Raw genomic sequence first — 26196 nt, 5'->3', positions numbered from 1 at the left:
GTGACCCATGGAAGGGCGAAGTCTAGTATTCTAGCGGGGAAAGCAGGGTAAACAAATTAAGTTAGCTATATATTGGTGCCTTTTCAGTTATAGATTAAATTGCTGAATGCTGAATGATATGTATTCCTATGAAATCTGGTTAGGATTAGGACATGGAGCTGTCTGTGTTATTACTAAGCTTTTTTCTTCGGGAGGAAAAATATTACATTTTAATTTAATTATATTTATTTTAGGGACTCCAAGCTTTTATGCTGTGTTTGCTGAAATTTCCTCAGATTATGGGATGAGGAAACCAAGGCCATGGCTAGACCAGGCCTATATCCCGGGATTGTCCTGGGATCACCCCTGTGCATCCAAATGACACAGAGGTGATCCCGGGAGCAGGCAGGGATGACCCCTCCATTTGCCTGGGATAATCCTTAGGTGTAGCTAAGGCCAAAGTCTCAGCAAGGCATAGAGTAGCTCTATTGTTGTAAACATGGACAAAATCTAAGGCATTTGGGGAAGGAGTTTAGGAAAGATGAAGCCAGGCTTCTGACATCAATGAGAGCAAATGAGGCTAGGGTAAAGTATTGAGTGCAGGCAGCTGCATTTAGAAGAGAAATCTTCGTAAAAATGGAGGCTGGGAGAAGTGGATTAACAGAAATCGCTTCTTCAACAGAAGCCTATTGCTTTCACCCCAATCACTTTTGAAAGCACTCTCCTTGTCTTGGTAAGGAGGCTTTCCATTGCACATTCCAGTCTTAAGACTATGCATTGACCTGCTTTTTCAAAACCTGACTCCTCCATTCCACACACACACACACACCCCAGTGGTAGTTCTAATGGCTACAGGGGAGTGAGAAAATGGCACCTCTGGCTTTAGTCTCACATGTGAAGTAAGCAAGGATGAGATTCCCTAATCTCGGGTGCACAAGCAAGCTTTGGCCAATGCTGCTGGTTATGGGGCTCTTCACTTGCATGCTGAAGAAGCAAAGTCTCATTGCACTGGGACTTTATAGAATGGGGAAGGCCAGAAGTGGGGACAATCTCTTGAGCACTGATTTACTATGTAAAAAGCAAAAAATTCTCTCCTGTCTGTCCTGAGCTAATGGCAGCAAATTCCCTGCATTCCTGTGTAATGGTTTTAACGTTACTCACTGGAGAGATCTGTGTTTTTTTTTTCTGGAGTTATTTAACCACTATGTTCAGTATTTTAGGGAATGATGATAATTTAATATAAAATTTAGCTTTTCTTAATCACTCTGCTGGCCTTTTGAGTTGTGAATCATAAATGTTACTGAAGTCTGGCCAATGAACAAACAGACACCATAAAACCTCATCTCCTTTGAAGAAACAACTGAGTTTGGAGTAGTGTGAAAGCATGGGAATAGTGATTCACTGCTGGGACTATTACACATTCATGGTCTAATGTCAGATTTCTGAAGCTCAAATCAGTGGGGCTGTGGCTTTCTAGGAAATTAACTTGACACTGCAGATGGTCTGATCTAAGACAATGTGAAGCTCAGAGATTTTTGCATTTCCCATGCTGGTAATTTAAATGTTGAAAAATTCACTATGTTAGAATGTAGATTCTACAGCATCCTGTTCCATATTAACAGCCCTGTGAGTTATCACAGTGTTTTCCATTTTAGTTCAGAGTGTGTTCCCATTCTCAATACACCAGCTCCCCAAATCATGAGCGATTCATCAAGCCAAACCGAAAGTTTCCAGTGCTTTACTATGTGTCTAAATGAGCGTATCAGAATAATTCAAAACATTAAATACAAATAAAATGAAACATACAGTAATAGCAAAGATAACTTATGAATGAAATAAATATAAAATTTGACTGATTTTAAAATAATAACAGTAATATTTCTAGCTACACTAGAAATTAATGTACAATCCTATCAACTTTGCCAAGGTTGTCCAGTGGTACCCAATGCACAGCTGGTATTGCTGGTGTTCTTGAGAAGCCACCTTTGGTTCAGGAGTAGTTATTTGGCAATTTTGAGTAATTATTCTAATGGATAAAACTACAAATCAACATTCAAACTTTAAATATGGAGTTCATCTCATTTTGAAAATTAGGCTCCCCTAACTGGCCTAGTCTGGTTTAGTGGATTTAATGACAGCTATGTTATATACATTTTGTATCCATCCTATAGAGAATGAGGGAATGTAGACAAGTACTTTGATTTTGGTGTACTTATAAATAAGTGATAAAGACAGTTTAGCAGCACTGAGACATATGTTACTCCTACGAGTCTTAAGGAATAGCAGTCCTTAAAGGAAAGGAATCAGAATAGTAGAGTCGGAAGGGGCCTACAAGGCCATTGAGTCCAACCCCTCTGCTCACTGCAGGAATCTACTTTAAAGCATCCCTGACAGATGGCTGTCCAGCTGCCTCTTGAATGCCTCTAGTGTGGGAGAGGCCACTAGAAAACAAACAATTAAACAAGAAGATAAGCTTTCTTCAGTATTTATCCAAATAGGCTAAAATTTAGCCTTCCCCAACCTAGCATCCACCAACTATGTTGGAGTGCAACTCTCATAATTCCCAGCCAGCTGGGAATTCCATCACAGTTGTATTCAACACAGCTGGAGAGTGCCAGGCTGGTGAAGTCCCCACACTCTGTAATTTGGGACTTGAAGGAGGCATTCAGGAGGGAACCAGCTCCTCCACCAGGAAGGAATTCCTGAACAGTCAACTCTGTTTCTGGTTAGCCTTCATTGCTCCTTTGGCTGTGCAGGTAGGCTGCTGTTTCTTATGGCAGTGCACCTTGTGGCTTTTCGCACCTTCTGCTGGCAAAGTGCCAGTTTATCTACCTGGAGCTGGACGCACCACTCTGCTGCCCGCCCGCCCGCCCAGCACTCACCTTCTGCTGCCAACAGCTGCTTTTCATCAAGCCCAATTGTGCAGAGCCTGACTTCTGCAGAGCTGAACGCAGCTTGGCTCAACTCAGAAGCCTGCTGCTCTAAAAGTAAAGAGTCACAAACGGCAGCAAGGAAGAGGCATCTCTGATTTTTTGCTACTATAAACTGCAGCTGCATCCCTTACCATTCACACCATTTGCCCAAAACAGAAATTAAGACATCTTCTCCCCATCTGCTGATGTCAGTTTTGTCCCTGGTATAATTTGCCTATTATGTCTTGCACTCAAGATTTCCCAAGTAAGATATAAAATCCGTTTTGCGCTAAGTTCAAGTGAGATGTCAGTAAACCAGCTGTGGACCTTCGGGTTTGTGATATCCCAAACTGCTTTGCTTCTCAATGGGGTATGTGTCCTCTTCTGAAAGTCATTGAAAATAATCTTTTCAGCACCTGGCATCACCATACATTATTCCTCCATTTTAGATTTCTATTTTTCCTCATAGCAAGGCAAAATACAAAATGGCATTATAACTAACTTCAAAAATACCTCAAAGATATGCCCCAGACACCATAAACAAGTGGTTATCTCCATAAAAGAAAGATATTAGAGATAACTAGTAGTAATAACATAGATTTGTATAGATGATATGTACCAGAGTAACTCTAAACCCCATGGCTATCTGTCTGAGGGGCTGCTCTTCCAGGGAGGGGAAATATCTGCTCTGGAGGTCCCACTTATATCTGCAGAAAGCTCCATGGGCTTAAATCTATGGCTGGCACAAACAGCAGTAGGCCTCAAAAAGAGTCCAATGGATCCAAAGCTCCTCTGTTCCCCTGGCCTACACCAGCCTCAGGAGACCAACTGGAGGGAAATATTTTTAAAAAGGTAAGTCCACCCCTACTCCATTGCCTGCCCTGACGTAACAGGGCCTTAGAAGCGATGGAGGATCTGCCACTTCACTCTCCCGCCCGCTTAGACTTCCTCTGTATGATATCACAGAGATCCAGAACATGAAAATACTGGCACTGATATTACTATAAATATGGACTGTGTTCAGCAGATGCTTGCAATGTAAATAAAATCTGGTTCTAACAGTCCACAGAAATCCCTTCATTAGCCCTGTAAGTAGTTTTTGGTTACTACCACATACCAGTATTCACAAAGGACAAGCTACAAGGTAAACGTCATTCATAGTACAACTGAAAATGGTGTTTGCCTTCTTTTTGGGGATCCTTATGGACAGGCATGGAAGACTTACTGAAATTATTTCATCTGCCTTTCCATCCATGTACATTGTTAACTTATGTAGCTGCAAAAGGAGTGCTTGTATCATTGGCCTTTTACTAATAGAGATCAATACATTTAGTTCTTGGGAATGAGGTGAGAGGAATCATAAAATTGTAGAGTTGGAAGGGGCCTATAAGGCCATCGAGTCCAACCTCCTGATCAGTGCAGGAATCCACCTTCAAGCAGACCTGACGGTTGTCCAGCTGCCTCTTGAATGCTTCTAGTGTGGGAGAGCACTCAACCTCCCTAGGTAACTGGTTGAATTGTCGTACTGCTCTAACAGTCAGGAAGTTTTCCTAATATCAAGCCAGAATCTGGCTTCCTGTAACTTGAACCCATTATTCCATGTCCTGCACTCTGAGATGATCGAGAAGAGATCCTGGCCCTCCTCTGTGTGACAACCTTTCACGTATTTGAAGAGTGCTATCATGTCTCCCCTCAATCTTCTCTTCTCTAGGCTAAACATGCCCAGTTTTTTTAATCTCTCCTCATAGGGCTTCATTTCCAGACCCCTGATCATCCTCGTTGCCCTCCTCTGAACACGCTCCAACTTGTCTGCATCCTTCTTGAAGTGTGGTGCCCAGAACTGGACACAATACTCAAGATGAGGCCTAACCAGGGCTGAATAGAGGGGAACCAGTACCTCGATTTGGAAGCTATACTTCTTCGAATGCAGCACAAAATAGCATTTGCTTTTTTTGCAGCCAAATCACACTGTTGGCTCATATTCAGCTTGTGATCTACAACAATTCCAAGATCCTCCTCGTTTGTGGTATTGCTGAGCCAAGTATCCCCCATCTTGTGACTGTTCATTTGGTTTCCTTTTCCTAAATATAGAACTTGGCATTTATCCCTATTAAATTTCATTCTGTTGTTTTCAGCTCAGCACTCTAGCCTAGCCTATCAAGATCAGTTTGAAGTTTGTTTGAGTCTTCAATGGTATTAGCTTTTCTGAAGTCAAGACATATTATGACCACAGCATTCCCACAGTCCACAAGGGAGGTTACCCGATCAAAAAATGAGATCAGATTAGTCTTACAGGATTTGTTCTTGACAAATCCATGTTGGCTTCTAGTAATCTAGTAATACTTGAGAGAGCGCCTTCTCCCTTACCAACCTGCCCAGTCACTGAGGTCATCCGAGGGCCTGCTCCTGGTGGTTCCACCTAGATCCATCCTCCGATTGGAATCCACCAGGGGAAGAGCCTTCAGCGTGGTGGCGCCCCTCCTGTAGAATTCCCTGCCCCTGGAGGTCAGGCAGGCTCCGACCTTGTACTCCTTTCGGCGCCTCCTGAAAACATCTTTATTCCAAGAAGCCTTTCTTTAACATGCAGCCTTGGATTTCTGATTTTTGCTTCCTTTTAAATTTTGTTTTAACTGTTTTATTCTGTTTTTATTTTCATCTTACCTTGTACACAGCTCCGAAATTTTTCAATGGGGAGCGGTATATAAATATTCTAAATAAAATAAAATAAAAAAAATAAATAATCACTGCATTGTTTTCAAGGTGCTTACGGTTTGACTTCTTTATAATCTGCTCCAAAATTTCCCCAGGGATGGATGTCAGACTGACTGGTCTGTAGTTCCCAGGTTCTTCCTTTTTGCTCTTTTTGAAGATAGGGACAACGTTAGCCCTCCTCCAGTTGTCTGGCACCTCACTCGTCGTCCATGATTACACAAAGATAATAGACAGTGGTTCTGAGAGTTCTACTAGCTCCTTCATTACTCTAGGATGCAGTCCATCGGGCCCTGGAGATTTGAACTTGTTCAAAGAAATTAGGTGTTCCTTGACCATTTGTTTATCAATCTCAAACTACAATCCTGCCCCCTCAGCTTGTACTTTACTTTTTCCAGGGGGTTATAGACCCGCTTTTGGGAGAAGACTGAGCCAAAGTAGGAACTGAGCACTTCCGCCTTTTCTTTGTCATCTGTTATCAATTTACCATCCTCGTTAAGCAGTTGAACCACCCTTTCTTTCCTCTTTTACTATTCACATATTTGAAGAAAGCATTTTTATTGCTTTCAGCATCCCTTGCTAATCTCAGCTCATTCTCAGCTTTAGCCTTCCTGACACCATTTCGGCACTTCTATGCTACCTGTCTGTAGTCTTCTTTTGTGGCCTGGCCTTCCTTCCACTTCCTATATGTATTCTTTTTTGTTTTCAGGTCATCTCTAAGCTTTTTGTGGACCCACATTGGTTTCCTCTGTGTCATCTATATTTTTTCCTTGTTGGAATTGTTTGTAATAGTGCCTTTAAAATTTCCTTTTTAAAATACTCTCACCCATCTTGGACTCCTTTTCTCATTAAGGTCACTTGCCATGGGGCCTGTATTTCCCATTCCTGAGTATATTTCATTTACTACTCATGTGCCACAAGATGATATTATGACTTTTTAATTGCTCAAAAGAAAAGAACTCTGTTCAATCCTAATAAGCCTGTGTATAAATCTGGAAAAAATGAATTCTGTACCTTTTCCAAAACCCACCCTTGATGTTAAAATACATCATTGATTTTAAAATACCAGATTTAAGCACGTGTAATTACACTGCCAGAAACAGAACTTCTACCCCCTCCTCTGAACAGCAGCCCCTCCAGCCCCCTTAAAGTGCTGCAGAGAGTTGGGGGACCCTGCTTAACGGGGTGAGCTGTGGTGTGTTCCCCCCCCCCGAAAATTAGGCAGAGGTGCCTTCCATGAGTGGAACTCTTCTATCAGTGGAAGACAAATCCAAGACCCAACCCTTTACAAGGATGTGTACCTTTCCCCTCTGCTAGTTAGGAATGCAAATATCTTCATGAGTTACAGAAATTAAAAATAAGATTCCTAACACAGAAAGGGAAGTGGATAAGATTGGATGATTTAAAAAATCACTGATATATACCTGGGTTGCTTTTATGCCCAGGTATGTAAGACCAAAGATTTTGAATTATATTTCTAGGTTATAAAAACACAAAGAGAGCCAGTATGGTGTAATGGCCAGAGTGTTGGACTGGGACTTGGGAGATCTGGATTCTAATCCCTACTTGGCTATGAAACTCACTGGGTTACTTTGAACCAGTCACTGACTCTCAGCCTAACTCATTTCACAGGGATGTTGTAAGGATAATATAGAGAGGAGGTGAAAGACTATGTGAGGTGCCTTGGGTTCCTTGGGAGAGGAAAAAAGGCAGGATAGAAATGCATTAATAATATTAAAACAACAACAACAACCACTGGTTATGGAAGTTAAAGAATTATGGCAACAAGAGAAGGTCACAATTATTCTGTTAGTCACATCAGTCACCGGCATCACATCAAAAAACTGTACAGAAAACCTTCAGAAACTGGACCTACCAAAATACATCCACACCAACATCCATAAATCAGTCATACTTAAAATATGTTCAATAGTCAAGAAATTCCTGAATCAGCATGACTTAGCAAAGCCTGACATGTCCATCTAGAAAAACCTCCAGGAGCGGAGGGAAACGGTTAATAATAGTAGTCATAACAACAATAACTTGGAAATCAATATGTTTTCATTGTTGCAATAATCAGAATGAATGTCTGGTCAACAAATAATATCCATTTCAAAATGGGAAACTTGATTTAAATCACCTTGTCTTTAACCAGCAGGAAAATGCTACTTCAAGCACAACCATGAATGAACAAACAATATACAAAAATGTCTACCTATAAATGTTGGTTCAACAGATGCAATTCACATTTCACTACAGCAATCCGTTTGTGTAAGCAGTTCACTAGTGTAAAATAAGGCAACAGTAGAATGCTTCTCATTTCCAAAAAGCAGGATTCAGCTGTGGGGTTGGCAATGGTCCATTCTGTTTGTTTGTTTTCTAAAAAGGCTCATTGTGCTTGTGTATTGCTATACCATCCACAAACTGGCTAGAGAAAGTAACTCTATTCATACTGCTTTAAGCAATTTTCCGTATCTGACAACGCTGTACCTACCACCTATCAGGACAGCAAAATGCACTGTCTTTTACAGAATTGAGATGGCAATTCCCAAACCACTTTATTTGAAAAAAAAAAAAAAAAGCTTTGAGGATTGATGCTAAATAGTCTTGAAGACTGTATTTTCACCTTCAGACGGCGCCTGGAGTTGAATGTATAAAGCCAGCAAAGACTGGCTTGGCCATAGAACAATGCCCATCTGCGCCATCCTGAAAAGGGTTCAGTTTAAAGCAGGTGAGGAGTCCATCATTATCATTTACTCCAGTGCCCCCCCAAATCTTGGGCTCCCATATTTTCTTGGACTACAACTTCCATCGTCCCTGACAAGTGGTCATGTTGATTGGAGATGATTGTAATTGCAGAATGGAAACCCATGTTTGAAGAAAGCTTTACAGCGTCATTACCTAATATGAATCTTGCAAGGCTAGAATTAAATGTTAGCTTTGCCAGCAAGCAACTATATATATAGTTACTCTTAGACCCATTTCTATCGTTGGAGGCTCAAGTAGCCGCCACGGCTCGGAGTGCCTTTTACTATCTTCAGTTGGTTCGCCAACTGCGGCCTCTCCTGGACAGGGATAGCTTGACCACGGTGGTACAGGCACTGGTAACCTCAAGATTGGATTACTGCAACGCGCTCTATGTGGGGCTGCCCTTGAAGCTGCTCCGGAAGCTGGAGCTAGTGCAGAATGCTGCAGCTCGGCTGTTGTCTAGAGCTGCCCCTTTCCAGCATGTAACTCCTCTGCTGAGGGAACTGCACTGGCTGCCTATTCACTACCAGGCCAGGTTTAAGGTTCTTGTACTTGTGTACAAAGCCCTAAACAACTTGGAACCAGGATACCTGAGAGAGCGCCTTTTCCCTTACCAACCTGCCCGGTCACTGAGGTCATCCGAGGGCCTGCTCCTGGTGGTTCCACCTAGATCCATCCTCCGATTGGAATTCACCAGGGGAAGAGCCTTCAGCGTGGTGGCGCCCCTCCTGTGGAATTCCCTGCCTCTGGAGGTCAGGCAGGTGCCAACCTTGTACTCCTTTCGGCTCCTCCTGAAAACATCTTTATTCCAAGAAGCCTTTCTCTAACATGCAGCCTTGGATTACTGTGTTGTTGTTTTTTGCTTCTTTTTAAATTTTGTTTTAACTGTTTTATTCTGTTTTTATTTTCATTTTACCTTGTACACCGCTCCGAAATTTTTCAATGGGGAGCGGTATATAAATATTCTAAATAAATAAATTATATATATATATATATATATATATATATATATATATATATATATATATACACACACACACACACAACATTCCTAAAGCTTTTGACTTGGAATTTGCACACCCTGATCATCTTCATGTAGTTAGAAGTCTCACTGTGTTCAGTGGGGTTTACTTCCAATTACTGTATAGGCTTGCAGCTTTAGTATGACCCAGATGATAAATATAATTAGGCAACCTAGCCATTGCGTGACTCTCAAAAAAGGCTGTGTTGCTTTCCTCTCCGCATTGCTACGTTAGCTTTGGTATATATTGGGCCACCTACGAATTTCAAAATGCAAAGCAGGTGCCTTTTATAACATATTGTCAGAAGACGAGTTCTGGGGATCTTGAAAGCTTGCACTTTTTATGTGTGTGATCTTTTGGTTGGCCTAATAAAGGCGTTATAGCAACATGGGTATGTGTAATTAGGATATATATTTTTTGCACCGATGTGCATCACTTTACATTTAATTAGATTGAACCGTATTTGGCATTTCCCCAGCTGGAGAGATCCTTTTGGAGCTCGTCACTCTTCCTTTTTGTTTTAACAACCTTAGGTAAGTTCGTGTCAGCAGCAAACCTGGCCAGCTTACGGCTCACCCCCAACTCCAGATAATTTCTGAACAAATGAAAAAGCACTAGTCCCAATATAGACGTTTGGGGGACCCCACTAATTACATCGCTCTGCTTTGCCGCTCTATTGCAGGATCTCCCCTTATCCCGTGACTGCTCAAGAGTCTTCGCCGGGGGACTCCGCCCTGATCGTCATAATTGTAACAGGAGAAGTAAAAGGCGGGGTCAGGCCTGCGTCTCTTCCCTCCCTCTGTAGAACTAGGTGGGCTTTTAGTATAGCCTCCATTTGCTGCTATTGGGACAAGGCAGCCCGGACTTTCTGTATCCTACCCTGGGGGAACCACCGCCCTAGCAATCCCGGATTCTCATCATTTTAATTATAATTTAAAACTAAACCAGCAAGCCTCACGTAATCTTGTTTCGGACATTGTTGACCGACAAGGAAATAGTTAACGCGGAAACATGAAAATCCAGCCTCTTGTCTCTTGATTGGGTGCTCCAGGCCAAGGAATGTCCTTCTATTGATCACTTGAATCGTCACTCTAAGCTCTGCAGACTGAGTTCAAAGCGGCAGAAAAGATTGGACTTGAAAGGCAGGGCAAGAGAGAATGGTGGTGAGTCTCGGCGGGGGCGAGGACAAGGACAATAAGAGGCTCTGTTTAAGCTTGGGCTGTTTTACAAAATCATCTCTTCCGTTTGGCTACATTGACTCACCAATGTCCTCTCCTTTCTTTTCTGTCCACCCATAATTTGGCGTGTGGGGACGACGACTCTTCGATACTCTACTCTAGTCACTTTCTTCTTTTCCATTTATTCCTTTGCTCAAAACAACTTGGGTTTGTTTTGCATGTGTGCTTGCGTGCATGAAACAGCAGCTGTATTAAGGGAGAAGTGAACGGAGGATTGCAGAGAGGGAAGGAAAGACAGCTGGGCTGAGCCCCATGAGAGTCTGAACCAATGAGAGTTTCTGTGAATCGACTTGAGCTTTGGATCTAGAGAAAGTTATGAACTAAAATTGATAAGGAAAACAAACTGAGGCAGCAATCCTATGCACACTTACATGGGAAAGAATAGAAAAGGGCAACCAAAATTATAAATGGGCTGGACCAGCTCCACTCTGAGGAGAGGTTACAATAATATCTGGGATTGTTTAGCTTAGAAAAAAGGCAAGTAAGGGGAGAAAGATGTACAAAACTATGCATGGTATGGAGATAGTGAATAGGGAAACATTTCCCTCCCTCTCTCAATACTAGAACTCATGGGTGGAGAACTTAAGTAGGAGGGGTGCTGTTGCATTCATGTTCTACTTGTGAGTTTCCCACAGGTAGGTGGTTGGCTAATATGTAAACAGAATGCTGAACTAGATAGGCTCCTTATGTACTTAATGTTGGGAAGTAAGCCCCATTAAACAAAGTGGAACTTTCTGAGTAAACATGTGTAGAGTGGATTCATGCAGACAATGTATCCCAATACTAAGATTATGTTGTTCAGAAATATTCTCTTGGGGATAATTAATTTGGGAATAAATATCATAAACAGGTTATATTTTGTTCTCACAATAACTAATGCGAATTAGAAATGACTTGTAGGTTTTAGAGCAGAGCAGGGGGAAACTCCATTTCTCTAAAATGTGAATTTCTGCTGCCTAAAATGTCACTTCACTATCCCCCCAGCAATGCTTAAGTGTATTCAGACATTTAAGATATGTTATGTATCAGTTATCACAATTTAATTACCTTTTCTTATTCACACAAGGTGGTAAAAATTTGGAATTATTTTCCTAATCATGTATTGTCTTTCTGACTGTCTAATTAGCTAGTATTTTCATTATCATTAAACAAAATGTGAGGCAAATATCTGGAGACATGAAATTTATTTATTTATTACATTTATGTACCGCCCCATAGCTGAAGCTCTCTGGGCAGTTTACAAAAGATAAAAACAATAAACATTAAAAACAAATATAGACAATTTTAAAAACGTAACAGCAATATCCATTTAAAACAGAATCATTTGACACATTGCAAAACAGGATGGATACACTGAATATCCCATTGGGACCCAGGACATGCAGAGCCCTATCCAAGCCCCCTGAACATTCATTCCCTCCCCCACCCTCTGCCCACCACCACCACCACCACCATCACGCAATCCTTTCTGAAACCACATCCACCATTTGAACAATATTTATTTAAATTGGCTTAAGACACAATCTTATGCGTGCTTACAGAAATCCTGTGCATGTTTAGGCTGGCTGGGAAATGCTGGGAATTGGGGGACTTTTTTTCTGTCTATACGTGCATAAAATTGCAAACTTAGTACCTACGTTCTCACCAAGTGTTTTTCCCCCGATTTGGATGCAGTGTACTGGCTTCTGCTGATGAAATGTTTATGGTCTGAATTTTGTTGACAACCCCCACCCCCGCCGCCATAGTTAACCTGGCCATGCCCATGAGCTCCTATCTAGTGCACCGAAAGTTCCTTTTTTCATCTGTAAAATGTTGAAGGCTGTATGTTGTAAATGGTGAAAATTAAATTATAAAGGAGTACCTTGCCCTTATCACAGGGGTAACAATGAAGCACCACTCAACTCCTCCCCCTCCCGACGTTTGTGTCATTAACAGACAGAAAAGCGAGAAGTGGTTTCCCCCCTTTCTATTATGCCATCTCCATGTCAGAAAACACCACACCACTGGAATTTGTGCCTGTGACGTGGCAGTTAAAAGCCTACAAAACTGTCAGGAAGAAGGAGGGGGGAAGAGTCTCTTCTGAGTTCTCATTTTAGAAATGAAACACTGCCCGGGTTTCGCCTTGCCAACCTCCTCAGCCCCTTCCTGCTTTCTCCGCTAGACACCGAAACAGAAAGCGGCTGGGGCACGAGAACTTCCGGTAAGCATTAACGAGGCTGCCTCTGAGGCCCGAAGCACCTGCTCAAAGCGGCCGAGGTTGCTGAGGGAACAAACGGACGAGAGACAGGGGCTCTCTTGGGCGGGCGTTGAAACTCGCTCCCATAGGAACGCACCCGCAGCTGCCGGATTCAAATTGCCCAATAAAGTTCTCGATTGGGAAAGGGGGCGGGCATAGCAGCAACCAATGACAGACAAGGATATTGGGAGGTGTGGCCTGCGTTGGTGATTTCAAACCCTGCTGAGGAGCGGCCCAAGGTTTACCTTACCGCCTGGCCAGACTTGGCCTAGGTAAGTGTTCCTCCCTTTGTGAACGATTACCTTCGCTGGTGTGGGAAGAGGTTGGCGAGGGCGACGTGGGTGCGGAGCGTGTAGAAAGGCCGTTGTTGTGAGACAGTCGGGGTCCGACAAATTCGTACTTCCATCCTGGTTCCCCAGTTGCTGTTCGGGAGCATAAGTCCGCCCAGCTACTGTTGACGTAAATGCCAATCGTGTGGGTGTGATGGCGCGAGGAAACGGCGGTGGCGGGCTACGGCCAAAGGCCTACCGCCACTCACTGTAGACGTAGCCACTGCTGCCTGCCCGGGATTAGGCCCATTTACTTTCCACTCCCGCTCCCTTCTTTCGTGGGCGGCGACAGGGTTTGAGGGGCCCTTAGCAATTTGCTGTGCAGGGAACTCCCTCCTTTCCTTCGGTCGGTCGCACCTGCCACTTCTCCCGGTCAGAGGCGGGCAGTGGAAACCGCTGCTTAGCGCCCATCGACTACCGAGCAGGTAGGAAGCGTTGCCGAAAGAGAGAAGACGTGTGATTGAGCAGAAGAAGAGAGCTGCTACTTCTTGCCAACATTGTTGCTCGCCTGTCAGGGACAGCGAGTGAGTGAACGAGTGGCAATGGTGACAAGACATAGCACCCTCCGCTCGTCTACCATGTTTCTCTTGGGACCTGCGACTTTCTTCTGCTTCTCTGGTGGAGGAAATGGAACCCATCTACGCACCTTGCTAGAGGAATGGGTGGAGGGGAGTCGGGGTTGAAATCCTTGCTGCTGCTGCCCAGGGTCGGAAGAGGGCATGATGGATACTTCTAAGGGCAAGTTGTGGGGCAGCCCTGGGCCTTCCTGAAGCCTCATTAGTTGCCTGAATGTGCTGACCCCTAATGCAGAGGGAGCCACAGCCCGTTTGTTCACCTGCCAGCCAGTGAACAGTGATGACTGCTAGGAACAGCTGCCTCTGCTGCTGAGAGCGGACAAGCAAGCAATGCCTCTTCCTAGTAAGCATGAGCATATGTATCAATGGCGGAATGTGAACAATCCTCAACAAGGACTTTCTTCTGCTTTTCTGATGGAGAAGCCGATGTGTGCATTAATGCACATTAATCACTCAGAAGTGTGCGGTATCAGGTATATCACTGCAGTGACACCTCCTCCCTCTTCTCTGCCCGAGCTGCAAGAGGGAAAGTTGCTGCAATCTGCTCTCTTGCAAGCTGTGATGGTTGCTAGTAACAACACAGCAGCCACTGTTAAAAAGGAGAGGACAGATCAAGCAACCGCAGTTGATGTTCTTGGTCACCATTGCTGTTTGGCGGAGTAGTGAGTGAGTAGAAATGTCAGGCAGCGGCTACCACATCCTCGAATTGCTCGCTCATTTGTCTTCTGACTGCTGCTAACAGCAGGTATTCACCTTCTACCTGCTCAGGTGCGTGTTTGATAGTGGTGGCAAGCAACAGCTTCCACTGCCCATCCTTTCACCAGGGAAGGAGAAGAAAGTGGCAAAGCTAGCAAGAAAAAGGGCAGGAGTCTATTGGACAGCAAGTTGTCAAGGGCTCCCAAACACTTGGAGCTGTCCCTGGTATGCATTAGAGTGCAGAAGAAACAGGACCTTTTCAGGGAGGGATTTTCTTTCTGGTGGGACATTAATTCAGTAGCTTTTCTATGAATTTCTTGTCTTAGAATGGTGTTGGCTATATTGCTATGAAAAGCTTACTGTAATTAAAACATTCCCAGACATTGGGTGCCCTCTATGATAAGGGCTGGCACAGTCATTCTCTTGCATTAGTCTCTGTATTAGTAGACAGCTGGATTGTACCCAATATGAAAGTGCTGCTGGATCAGACACAAGTCCATCTAGTCCACCATCCTCCTCACAGAGGCTAACCTGAGTAACCTGGTTAACTGATCCCAACCCAGGTGGGGTGGGTGGGAAGGTTGCTTAATACAATGGAGACCTTGAGCTCCTTAAGTCAAAGTATTCAGAGTATAAGATATCTGAAAATGTTCCTCAAATATACTGAAAGTTGTTCACTTGATTTCCCTTGACCAGAAAAGACAAGGGTCCTTTTGTACAGTGAGAGGTGAGTTTAAATATTGGTAGCTGCTGAGCTGAGGATAAGCTATTGAAATGTTATATCTGCTTAGGTCCTTTCCCTTGGTACCTTCCTTGTTCTAAAAGCTGCTTTCATTATTGCTAAGTGCCTTTTATTCCAGAACTTGGAAAGTCCATAGAACATAATGGAGCTATTATATTAGAACACACTTATTCCTTAACACTCTCTAGAACATGAAACAGCTTCAAAATGTCTTTGATATTTTAACTGTATATTGCTACTGTAGATTCATGGGCTGCATTATTCCTAACAGCAACTTCTTTGCAGCCCGGTGGTAATTATACAAGATTCCTGAAATATACTGGTGGGTTCCTTACCTATCATTTAGGAATAACTGAGATCAGGAGTAGCTTTGTGGATCTACACCTGAGGCATTCAATTTGATCTTTAGGTATAGATACTATACTAGACTTCTACTGCTTAATAGGCTACCAATTACTGAAAACATTTCATTTGAATGTGGCTGTACTTTAATGAGAGGTTGAAAATACAGTGCAGAAGCTTTGATACTGTATGACTCAAAAACTTAGTGAATATGTGCTGGAATATTTTTCTGCATCAAACTAAAACTAGGTCACAGTTATTCCATTTACTGTTTTTCAAGGGCAGGCGTCATCACTTTAATCATGCATGTTTGCTCTGAGTTTTCCCACACACAAAGTCAAATGAATTGTATTTTCTCTTTTTGTTTAAGAATAACATTGGCTTTGAATATTGGATTATTTGCTCTTAGTATTAATAGTGAGAAGAACACTCACTGATGTAGACATTCCCTCTCCCAAAAGTTACAGTACATTTAATGTCCTTTAATGGTGCAAATCTATACATGTTTATTCAGAAGTAAGCCCCAATGAACTCAATATGATTTACTCCCAGGTTATGGGATCCCAGTTATGGGATTGCATCCTAAAACACTTGGAGAGTAATCCTATGTCCCCTACATAGCATCTGGGGTGCCATAGCATGATGCAGATCTCGTGCATGGAGAGGATCCAGTCATTGATTATTCCTCCCACCTGCTCTGGAAAGCTTTTCTTTTGAGGTCACAAGAGAGGTCTGAGAGGGAGAAAAGCAGGAATGCTAGGGGGAGAGGAGAGGGTGGGATACTCCAATCTTGCTTGTACTTACTGGGAATAACCACTATAAAACTCAGTGGGGCTGACACTTGATTAGATATGTAAAAGACTGCACTGTTACAAGTAACAAAGATGAGTATAATCTAGAGAAGTCCAGCAAAATGAATGAAAGCCAGTTGTGTAGAATTGTGTGCTTGTTAAATACCTTTGCAGTGCTGATGTTTCTTCCAATTTTTCTTGATATTGATATGTTAACTTCGTTTCCACTTGGTAAATTTTAAAGAACATTGGTTACAGATAACTTGAAAGAATTTCAGAAGTATGGATAACTACTACGGTTGGACACATTAGTATGCAATTCCCATTTCCCCCCTCTTGATTATGTTTTTAATCCAACCCCTCCCCCACCCCTCCAAAAAACACAACAACAACTGAGGTGCTGCACACTTGCTGTAGGGTACTGCAAGCTTTTGGACTTTAAAGAATAGAGCTTATTCAGTTCTTCTTCCAGTAAATTAATTGCTATATTCTGTTTTCTGTTACTGCTAAAAATTATGAAATTGAACATGCACACTGCATGCTGCAGAATTTTATCTTTGCTTTGCTTTTGTAGGTAGAATGCATTTTAGTAGAACAGTGTTAGCCTTTCATTATATCTCTGTGAGGCTTGGGGTTTCTAAAAGTAAAATCAAGCTTTGTATATCAAATAAATCTTGTCTAGATCACATCATCATCATTTATTTCTTACCCGCCTCTCCCTCTGGGGAACAACATTAAATACAATATAATACATAAAACTAGTTTAAAGAGCATATAAACCCAATACAATATTAAAATAACATCATCTTAAAATTCTTAGGTTTAAAATTCACCTGGGTAGGCCTGCCAGTCTTTATGGCTTTCTTAAACTTGGAAAGAGCATTAAGTTGATGAATCTCCTCTGGCAGGCCATTCCACAGTCTGGGGGGCGGCAGAAGAAAAGGGTTGTCAGCCTGGTTGTGGCTGACTGGAGTAAACTGTGTGTGGCAGATTGTATGGGAGAAGGCGACCCTGCAGATAACCTGGACCCAAACCATGTAGGGCTTTAAAGGTAATAACCAACACTTTATACTTTGCCCGGAAACTAACTGGCAGCCAATGAAGTGATTTTAAAGTTGGTGTTATAAAGTAGTGCTGCAAGAGAGCTTTGGTTATTGGGTGGTATAGAAATGTAATAAAGTCTTGGTTCAGTTAAAGGAGTCTCTTGAATGGAACGGAAACTTGAGGCAAGGTGTTGCACTTCCAATTGCTTGGTAACTCATAAGTTGTCAATTCCTGTGAGAGAGGCATAACTGTGGAAATCTAAGACTGCAGAGACCAAGTCAGTTGGTGTAACTGATGCTGTGTTGTTAGTCTTGGCTTAGCACAGCAGTGGTGAAATGCTGTACCAGAACATTTACTGTGCCAGTGGTAGAGCATATGCTTTCCATGCAGAAGGTCTCAAATTCAGTACATGGCATCAAGTAGGGCAGGTAAAGAAAGGAGAGCAGCTGCTAGTCAGTGTGGACAACACTGAGCTAGATGGACCAATGGACCATCTCAGTAAAGGCAGCTTCCTGTATGAATTCTAGTTTGGGACACTTTCCCCCACGTGTTTTATTCTATGCATAAGCAAAATGGGATCCATTGTACATACCGTCCAGCGCTTTGCCTCGCAGGTCAGCGAGACTGGCTTTGAATCAGCTGTGAAAGCCTTGCATCTTCAGGCGCTAGCCTGTAGGTGCACTCTGCCTATTGTCGCTTAGAAATGTCTTAGCAGGCAGTCGACCAATGACATTCTTGGCCAGGCCTCTTGTTGGCCTGCGGGTGTAAAAGCCCCTTTGTAAGGGGGGCATCGCTGGAGCAACTGATCAGAACATCAGGCACGAGAACTAGTAGACCACTTGCTGGGGAGGGGGAGGAAGCGTCCCCAAAGACAGCTCTTCCCCCTGCCTTGCCTCCCGCAAAGTGTAGGAGGGCTCCGAATAAGGCTACTCTTCTGATTGGGGGAGGGGAGGGGTGCGCGCATGTTCTGTCCAGGGCAGGGATCCCTGTCTTTGTTTGTCACATGGCCCGGGGAAGGCCCTTCTCTCAGGTGCGGTGGGAGGCGGGGGTTGGTGTCGCCGGCTGCAACGCGCTGCGCCCCGCCCTTGGAGGAGGTGCCTCCTTCCCTGCCGGTCGGAGATGCAGCTACCCGGCCGCTCCTGCTGCTAAGCCGAGCCGCCGTTGCTGGGTAGGGAAGAGTCCGGCCTAGCTCAACCTAGGTAAGACGACGTTCGGCGCCCGCTGTAGGACAGGGCGGCGACGGCTGTGGTGTTGTCGCCGCTGCCGCGAGGCCTTAAACCCCAGAGTGAAGGCCAGTCGGGGTGGGCGATTGGCATAAACAATGCTGGGGGAGCGGCCTGCTGCTCTGCTGCACCTGGCTCCCATGTCGACTGGCCAAGCGGTGCTGGGGAGCGGCTCTTGGCCTGGCTGGCAGTCGTCACCAGCCGATCAGTTCTGCTGGCGTTGTCGATGTCAACTGACTCCAAGCTGCAGCAATTGCGGGAATGTGGCTCTGTCGGGAGGAGGGCGCGAAACGGCGTCTTGAGAGCTCTGGGTATCCTCCTCTTACAAGTCCTGTTGCAGGAGAAGAGGAACGTTGATGGTAGCGCTGTCCTGGGCGTTGTGTAGGTAGCCGTGAGCAGTGCCATCTGGGAGAAAGGGGTTTGTAGGGAACGCACTAAAACAAATGACAAGAATGAATGCCCATTGCGAACAATGGGAGTCCTCTGAAATAATGGGAGCTGCGAATGCCAGTTGACATGACTGGGCTCAATTGAAATCAATGCAAGTTACAAAAGAGCTACAAACAATACAAGGAGTGGAGTTTGAGAGGGAATGGAATAGGTCACAGGAATAGAAATCAAACGGTGTATGCTGCTTTTTTTGTTTTATTATTTTAAATGTTGATTTTTATGTTCATCTTATTTATTATGTTCTCCGGGGAAAATATACTTCGAACGTTGGTTTAGAAGTCTCTTAAATAAAGAAAACATATAAACCACATTGGGCGGGAGATATTATGAGGAATAGTAGAGAGGCAGGAATGATGGCCCCTGGGGACTGGAAAGACGATGGATCTTCAGATTGTTTCCAGTGAGCATTCTTGATATTTACTTTAGTTTATCTGTTTTGTGGGTAGGAAGGATTCATAGTGGTTCTTGAGACTTTCCTGTATTGGCTTTAAGTCACTAGGGTAGCAAGAGCCCAGGATTGTTTTTAGTTATATTGGCCTGTCTCCAACAATAGTTCCCGACATACAGTATTTGAGCATCTGAACTGAGATTTTCTTTCATGCTGCTATACTCTGTGAATGTTGACAATAATACTTTGCCTTGTTTCAGGTTTTGCCAGCCTTAGATAAGATGCTTCCTTTTTAAGCATAGTATTTTCTTTTTTCTTTCTTTTTTAAAATTTAAACAGTGCCATCAATATCCATGGATTTATTACATTTTGGAAGCTAAACAAGGATATTCCTAGAAAGCAGATTTCCATTACACTATGGACCTCCTCTAAAGTCTTTGTTTTAAAGGCCTTCATATTGGGCTGGTTGGCTAAAGTAAGCCTGAAAGTCTGGCTGTTCCTGAATGCAGGTGTAATGCATATCTCTTTTGTTAAGAGGATATGATTAAAAATAAGTGGTGGGAACCTTAAATAAGCAGAGTAGCATAATGCATGATGAGATGCAAAAAGGACTACTGCACCTTTTGCACATTCAATAGTGTATAAGAGTGAGTTTTGGCAGGTATAGCTTGTCATGCAGCATAACTTTAAAGGTACAGGAGTCCTGACTTTCTGTGTCTGCTTACTTCTGGGATTGTATTTACTGGCTGCTGCTTAAATTTATAGAAGCAAGTAGATCTGTCTCATAGTAGAGTTGCCCTTATTTGCATTCATGTTGTGTGAAACAGGGTTAGCTTGCGTTTGAAAATGGTAGAAACATTCATTCTTTAGGCATCTCTTCATAAGGAACGTCTTCCCTGGAGTTGTACCGTATTATAAAACAAAGTTAAAATATTTAACCCATGGGCTGTTGTAGGCTTATTGGTTTTCCTGTCCAGTAAGCCATGACTTACAGGTTCGGATGACACACAACAAACTGCGTCCTCACCATGATTATTGAAATCATATCTGACTCTCATTGCCTTGATAGATCAAATGTTCTTGGGTTACACTATAGTTTTTTGAATGCACCATTCTGAATAATATTCTTGAAAGTTTGCAATAAGTGTATACCATCTATTTTTTCAGCACAATCCTATAAATGTTTACTCAGAAGCAAATCCCACTGCATCATGCCCCAATAATTGTATGCAGACCTACCTGGGAGTAAGCCCGATTGGACACAATGGGATTTGCTTCTAAGTAAGCATAAGATTGCACTGTTGGAGCGCTCACATTATTTATATTTTCTCAGAAAAATATTGATAAATTGACATACTGTTGTACAATGTGGAATTGCAGCTGTTAGCTTTTAGGTTCTGTTGTTATTCAGAAGGAGAAAGGTGAGCTTCCTCCTAAGTAGGTGTGCATAGGATTGCAGCAAGATACTTCCAGGTAAATAGTCTTTGGTTCACACTGCAATTTAACACAAATAGTCATTATGCAGTTCTAGACTTAAAAGAATTTTTTGAGTATCATTTTGTACTCAAAAGTAGATTTTCTCAAAAGTACTTATCTGAGATGCTGTGACTGAGCTGTAGCATAGATTGACAATTGAAACTTTGCACTGAAGTTTGATATAAGAGTGCGGTAGAAGTATATAGCACTGAGAACAGTAGGATGCACTGGGTCATGAATGTTTAGCAGACCCTAACTTCAACTCACTGCTAGCACGCTTGCTGGGTGGCCCAAAGAAAATTACTAGTTTTTTGCCTGAAAGACTTCACAGAGTGATTGTTAAGTATAAAATGAGATAGGTACATAGATATGTACTTTTTACAACAACAACAACAACAAATAAATCAAAGCTGAACGTGCTTTGGAAGTGCTTGGTAGCTGCACAATTGGCATGGAAAGCTGGATTAAATATTTATCTAAGGTTTTGCTTCTAAATGAAATCTTGAAGGTAGTCTTTCCTTGGCTGCAACAGAACAGTAGTAACTTGGGAAATAATGACAACACTGGCAGTGATCCAAATTTTGATTCAAAAGTAGCCACCAACTGAGTACGTCTAACTGCAATTATACACATTCATCCCTCGCTACCCTTATCTTTCCCTCCCCTTCCTCTATTGTTTTCCCCTCCCCCATTGGCTTAATTCATATCCCACGAATTTGTGCTGTGGGCTCATGTGCTTTCCTTCACTCATGGATTTTATTCTCCCTTCCATTTTTGCAGTGGTGTCCAAATAATGATTTGAACATTGGGTTTCATGACCTCTGAATCAAGCCATTGTCTATTTTAGATTGCGGGCAGGGATCTGTCTATTCTTCATTGCAAAGCTCTAAAAAGTGCCATGTACACCCATCATGCTGTACAAGTAACTGGTTCATAAAATGACTGCTTCATGCTGTGATATTTATCCAATACATGTGTACTTCTGCTATGAGTATTTGGGAGCGGGAGGGAAAGGGGGTGTTGGGGCTCTTCACAGCATCTGCACCATACTGTGATTAGCCTGGCCGGAGGTAAATACTGCTGGGCTGGAAGTGACGCAGGACAGCTGTGGCCTTGGTCTCAATGCTACCCCAGCTGCAATATAAGCTGCTTCTGAGGTGAGTTCAGGGAAATGGTTGGAGTTGGCTCAGGCATAGTGGGGGAGAGAAAAGAGCCTGGCATCTTCCCCAACCTGGGTGGGAGCAAGTGGGCACAGTTCTCTCAGCATTCCTGGGCTTGGAGAGGTGAGAGACAGCTGTTGTGGGTCAGGCAGATGTGTCTGAGGTGGCCAGCAAAATGGTAGTTGGGTGGGCAGACAGAAGGCATTGAAGCATCCAGGAGAAAGGCAAGCCCTCTTTTCCCCTCATGCTGAAGGTACCCTAAGTTTCCTCCCCCAAAAAGGGAACTGAGGCTTTCCTTGGGGTGGGGCAGGGTGCAGAATCAAGCTGACAGGGAAAATACTTTTAATATTGCTGTTTGATGTTGTTGGAATAACAAAGGACTGCAAAATAAAAACTTTTCAACTTTTTTTGTAGCTGCTATAGCTTCATACCAAAGCATATCTATTAATCTGGAGGTATAGGCTTTAGAAGAGATTGAGTTGCTTTTCAGCCTGGTATGTGAGGGAACTGCCCCACTTCTATTTTGAAACTTGAGTTAATGAGCAGAGTATTATAAATAAGTTATGAGCGTATACTTTTAAGAATAACAGCTTATCCTATTTTGTAAAGCACTTCATTGGCTGGTTCATCAAGCTTTGCATTCTCATAAGTTCCAGGCATTCTTACTGTCCTTGGATTGTTGTTGTTTCTATAAAACTCCTAGGGACCTATGAGTATTTTCTCTCAGGGTTCTAAGGAGGATTGCCCACTATAACATACTTAATTAGTGTAGTGGGCAGGAGCTTAAAATTGCTTTTGTAAATGAAAATCTGCTGAAGCAAACTGTTCTGCATTTGTGTGACTGTTTGAAAATATTTTTTTAAATATAGCTGCAGCATTTTTGAACTTTTGTCAACTGACACTGAGGGTGCAATTCCTTGTATACTTAAGTCATACAATTTTTACGTGGTTGGATTTGTAGGCCTTTTCTGTCTAAACTTGCATGGGATTGCACCCTGACAGGTTGTTTGAGTTTAGTCCAATTCAGTGCCTATGGTCTTCTGCTAATAATATTTTTGTATTTTTAAAATTAATACATTGATTAATGTATTAATCAATGTATTAACCCCCCCTGGTTTTTAACAAAATTACACCAATAAAAGGGGATGGGAATGAAAAGTGAGGTAGAGGCATTGGGACTGGATGGCAACATAAAATAAATTTTAGTATAGTTCACATTGTGCACTATGAAGGTTACTTGTGAGGTAGATGCTGATATCAATGACACTATGTTGCAATTTCTTCTGTACTAACTGATAGTGGGAATAGACTCTTGTAACAACAATTGGGATGCCTCTAATTATTAGAAAAGGAATTTAGAATAAAACCACCAGTATCATATTGGCTTTATTTAAATTCATGGTGCGACCACACTTGATATACTATGTAGAGTTCTGGTCACCGCATGTAAAACAAGACATTGTAGAGCTGGAAAAAGAGCAACTAAAATTATCAAGGGGCTGGAACATCTCCCCTATGAGGGAAGGTTACAACAGCTGGGATTGTTTAGCTTGGGGAAAAAGGAAGGTAAAGGAGGACACGATAGAAGAGGTGTCCAAAATTATGCATGGTGTGGAGAATGTGAATAGGGAGGCATTTTCCTCCCTCTCCCATAATACTAGAACCTTGGGTCATTCCACGAAGTTGATAGGTGGGAGATTTAGAACAGATAAAAGGAAATATTTCTTCCCACAGCGAATAGTTAAACTATGGAATTCATTACTATAAATGTAGTGATGGCCACCAATTTGGATGGTTTTAAAGAGAGGTTGGAGAAATTCCTGGAGAATAAGACTATCAATGGATTCTAGTCCTGATGGCTATGTGCTTAGGAACATGGTTGGGAGGTTGCTGCTGACCGTGTCTTGCTCGTTGGTCCCTGATCGACAGCTGATTGGCCACTGTGTGAACAGAGTGTTGTACTGGATGGACTCCTGGTCCGATCCAGCATGGCTCTTCTTACGTTCTTAGTTTTTAAAAACAGATGCTTATACAAGTATAATGTGATTTGGAGAATGTAATTTATAAATGAAAAGGGATGCTCATTCTCAACTGTGAGAACTCATAGGCTATTCTATAAGAAATAGTATGTGTAATGTTATAAAAGCTGACTTTTTTATTTTTTTTCATTTCTTTATTGTTTTGATGTTGTTATTAGAGTAGATGCCAGGACATTGGAAGGACAACCTCCTCCCATATGATGCTTCTCACTCATTAACAGCATCAATATGGGTCCTTGTATGGTTCATTTTCCCTTGCAGTATATTGGTTGTGCGTAGCCTTTCCAATCCCTCCTGAGAGAAATCCCCCTTTTCCACTATAGGGCAACCCCCTTTTTGGTGGTGGTTTTTATTCTGCTGTGGAATTTTTAATAATATTTAATTCTGGTTATGTCTCTGTTTCTTCTGTCTGTTGCACATTTTATAATGCTTTGCAACCCCTCTGCTTTTTTATATTGTTGGTTGGTTTTTTAATTAAAAAAAATTCCCTCCCAGAACTGCTTGTTCAGTAATTTGGACCCTCAGGAACTTTTCTCTTCCTCTTCCCAGGTTTGGCTGACAATCCTGCTATCATTTTTCCTTATTTAGTATGCTAAAACCAACCCTCTTGGTTTTACCTGTCATCCCACCAGTGTGTTTGCTCCTTTTTGGCAGCATTTTGGTGAATATCATTTTAGGATAGTTGAAATAGATAGCTTTCCGTTCAGATACATTTCATCGCTTCTATTTGCACTTAGAAAGGATTATAAATTATCTCTTGAAGCTGTTCTAGATAACCCTGAGTTGTTTTATGCCTTATTTCATAAGTGATGGAGAATGTGTAGGAGGCATGAAACATCTAGGAGCTGCTGCTGTTGAAATAATTTGGTGCTCAGGTTAATATTTAAAATATTGGGTAAGGCAATGTCATCAGTAGATGCATTAAGTAATTTTGTTTAAATAGCTGACAACTACTTTTCCAGCTTGCCCTATTCTTACAAACTGGCCACAGGATTAGATTACTATCAGATGTATGAGGCCTTTCTTGTTAATCCTGTTGTTCTTTTTGGAAAATAAAGGAATACTTTTTCCTCTTAAACTTATTGGGACAAGATGGTGGAGTGATGAGAGGCTTTTCGGTTGCTGAAACATTCTTGGTGTTATCTTTTCTTTATGGGCAGAAGTAGAAAAAATGTCAGTATGATCACTGAGAGCTCTTCAGATTTAACTGATCTCACTGTCTTGTTGCTTCTATATTCTAGGGGTTTGGACTGCTTCGTAGTACTTGCACACCCATGAGGTTTAGGAAGAGGGGTAGGTACAGCAGCTTTGCAAACAAACTCACAAAAGTTACTAGGCTACACCCACACCCAGATAGCTTGCTTACCAATACATTTGTGAACTTAAACAATTTTTAGAACTTAGGCTTCAAAAATACAGATTTTAAAATAAAGCTGTTGTGAGATAATAAAACTTAAAACGAAGTAAGAATGAGAAAAGCAAACCCAACAGAAAAAAACACTTGGATTTTTTTAATGTGTGTTAAAATGTGTATGTAACTTTGAAGGAACATGTAGAAAAACCCAAGCCGTTGCTGAATAGAAGCTCTGTATTGCTGGTTATCCTTTACAGATTGGGGGAAATAGTTTGTTTTTCTTTCTTTCTGAACAAACTGGCATCTCTTTATAACAAAGCAGTGCAAAGCTTGGCAGGCATCTTGTCCATGTGTCGTTTCTCCTACTCTCCCCCTGTACCCCCTTTTCTTAATTGAGACAGGCTTTGCCAAAACGCTGGTCAGATTTTGTTTTACTGCCACATGAAACAAGCTCTGGGCATCATTGAAATGTTATATTTTGTTGTGTTTTCTCCCACAGGAACCATAAACAGCTTTGCCTAAAAATATTTCTCTCTGCTCTTTAAGATGCCATAGACTTAGACCGGGTTCACATGTCACAACAACCCATGGACAATTTAAACCATGGCTTGTCAGGGACAAATGGGAGTGATTGCATGCACTGCCTCCAATGTGCTTGTTCCTTCCACTTTCAATTAACAACCTATGACCATTTTGTTCATAGGTTGATAGTGTGATGTCTGAATCTAGACACTCTGGGTTGT

General features: G+C 42.4%; 1 protein-coding gene across 3 annotated transcripts in view; it reads left to right on the top strand.

The window, feature by feature from the left end:
- Positions 1-13044: 13044 nt before the first annotated feature.
- Positions 13045-26196, top strand: part of CKAP5 (cytoskeleton associated protein 5) — a 78143-nt gene continuing 64991 nt past the window's right edge. The window contains exon 1 of one of the 3 annotated variants that reach the window (XM_063117489.1): positions 13045-13116. The gene's annotated coding sequence lies outside the window, so the exon portion shown is untranslated. Of the gene's footprint in view, positions 13117-18369; positions 18563-26196 lie in introns of those variants that run through there. The other 2 variants (XM_063117490.1, XM_063117488.1) reach the window with 2 other exon arrangements.

Source organism: Elgaria multicarinata, chromosome 2 (assembly GCF_023053635.1).
Source record: "Elgaria multicarinata webbii isolate HBS135686 ecotype San Diego chromosome 2, rElgMul1.1.pri, whole genome shotgun sequence".
Lineage (NCBI taxonomy): Eukaryota > Metazoa > Chordata > Lepidosauria > Squamata > Anguidae > Elgaria > Elgaria multicarinata.
This window is presented reverse-complemented; position numbering and strand designations above follow the sequence as displayed.